Source organism: Saccopteryx leptura, chromosome 2, assembly GCF_036850995.1.
Source record: "Saccopteryx leptura isolate mSacLep1 chromosome 2, mSacLep1_pri_phased_curated, whole genome shotgun sequence".
Lineage (NCBI taxonomy): Eukaryota > Metazoa > Chordata > Mammalia > Chiroptera > Emballonuridae > Saccopteryx > Saccopteryx leptura.
The window spans coordinates 47,464,502-47,466,848 of NC_089504.1; positions in this window are offsets into that span (position 1 = coordinate 47,464,502).

Genomic DNA, 2,347 nt, shown 5'->3' on the forward strand with positions numbered 1-2,347 from the left:
TAAATAATATAAACATTGTTGCAATGTATAGTGTCTTACGTCACTTAAACTTGGTATAATTATCTTTTTTATGATTATCAAGTATCAGGTTGTATTGAAAACATACTCAGTAGTAGAAACATTATTTTAGATTTCGGATGTTTTATTAACTCAACTCAATATTGATTAAAAATAGTTATTCTTACTGTTTTACTTAGTCCCAGAGCATAGCACTTAGTGATATACTTTCAATTCTACTTTTGATATTATGAGCTCAATGTAGTTCTAGAAAAGCTTTAGTAAGTCTTACAAGCAGAGAAGAGATGCTAGGATTTGGAAGGTGATTTTATAGTTTAAGAGAAAAAAATTAATTTGGTTTTGTTGTTTTAACTTTTGTTTGCTTTTCTCAAAAGTCTCTTCTTAACTAGTAAGCCCAAAATGTCATGTCTGTAATCCCTGAAAGAGCTTTGCCAGGTGTGTGTACTGGCTGGATCACACAGTTCAATGAGCTGTATTATCTGTCTCAGCACAATGTCTTCTCAAGCCAGTTACTGTTGCTGTAATCATAACCCTTGAAATGTATGGGTAAATAAAGAATTCCTTTATCAGAACTGTATAACTTCTCATTCACTTTTCTCAAGAGACTCTTAAGGGTAAAATTATGGCAAATGAGCAATTTCTTTTCTCCCTGTATTGAAAACAATAAACTGTAACCATGATTTCAAGATTTCCTTCCAGTGCCTCATTAAATTGGCTCCCATGTTATGGAAAGCCCCTTGTGAAGGATATGTTTTCAAAGGAAACTTGTTTCATTAAGCTCTCAGTCAAGTCCTCTCCTTGAGCTTTGCTATTTATTGCCTTTTGACCCAAGAAGAGCCACAGAGATGGCCCCTGAGATCATCTAATAATCAATAACAATACATAATTAATCCAGTAATTTCTTATATACTGAATGGTCTCATATGCAGGTCATACTTTGGATTGGCATGTGGAATAGATTAGACATTTTATAACACTGAATCATTGTCAAACAAAAAGTGAAATTATTTACTCAGTAAGAGCTTTCGTTTTGCTTTGTTTTGTTTTCCAAAGCTGAGACACACTAGATATAGCATTGTTATTCTCTACCACGAACCATAAAACTAAAGGAGATAATTGGGTTTTCCAGGGTTTACCAAGACTTGATTCAGTATTACTGGAATAGAATCATAGGTTCTCAGAACTTGGGTGTTTAAAGCCATCCTATAAGTTTTTCCAATTTTTTTTCTTTAAAAGTCTCTCTTCAAAATTCCACATACCAGATTTTAAAACTGTAGTCATTTGGGTTTGACCAATTTTGTGGTAGAAACAATAAAGTATTTTTCTTCCTGATCAGCCATTTTTTCTTTGGTCAATGCAATTTCAGTTTTTCTGGTTTATTCCTTCTGGATTTTTCCAGATCATTATCCTTATACTAAATATAATAGAGAAAACATTAGCCAAATATATTTTTCCAGATCAGACTTTTGGTACAGGGTGTAGCTGAAAGACCAAGATGATAGATAGATAGATAGATAGATAGATAGATAGATAGATAGATAGATAGATGATAAATAGATACAGAGACAGACAGATAGATATAGTTTGAACCTTACTTAGTTTGTACCTACACCAAGATAGACTACATTCTATTTTTAGTAAGAAGAGAATTCAAGACATTAGAAATAATTCATTGGATGTTTGACAGATTTGCATTGTAGTTTATATAGCACATTCTTTTAAAAAGTATTAAATATAAAATAGCTTACACAAAATGGAATTTTTAGGAAAGTATCTAACCTGACATTTTCTGTTTAATATGTCAGTAATTTTATGGTTCTTTTGCATATTAGAGACATAATTTTCTCCTCTTTATTCTTTGTTTTATCTCTATTGCTTTGTAACCAATTTGTCACTTTACTTCTGAAAAATACAGTTTATTATAGAAGCTAAAAATCATTAGTAACTAAGTAACATTAACAACCATTAAGTGAATTTTATCCCACTTACTATCTAAAAAATTATTGTGGAATTGGCTGACAAGCATAAATTAGATAGAATTTGTAAAAGGACGTAGGCCTTCAATGTTTTTCTGACCTAAATTTGAGTTTATGATATGACTGTCTCTCTCCACTGATGGAAAATGTGCTATAGAGTTCCAATTAATGGTTGCATCTGTGAATGCTAATTGCTTATTGGAAAATACAACACTTTCTTTTTTTCTTCTTTTCAAAAAATTTACTATGTTTATCAAAAGCAAATTTAACCAATAATGGAAGAATACAGGAGAGTAATTTCTTTAATGAAATGTTATTATTTACTAATTTTAGATTAATGAATTGGGAAACAA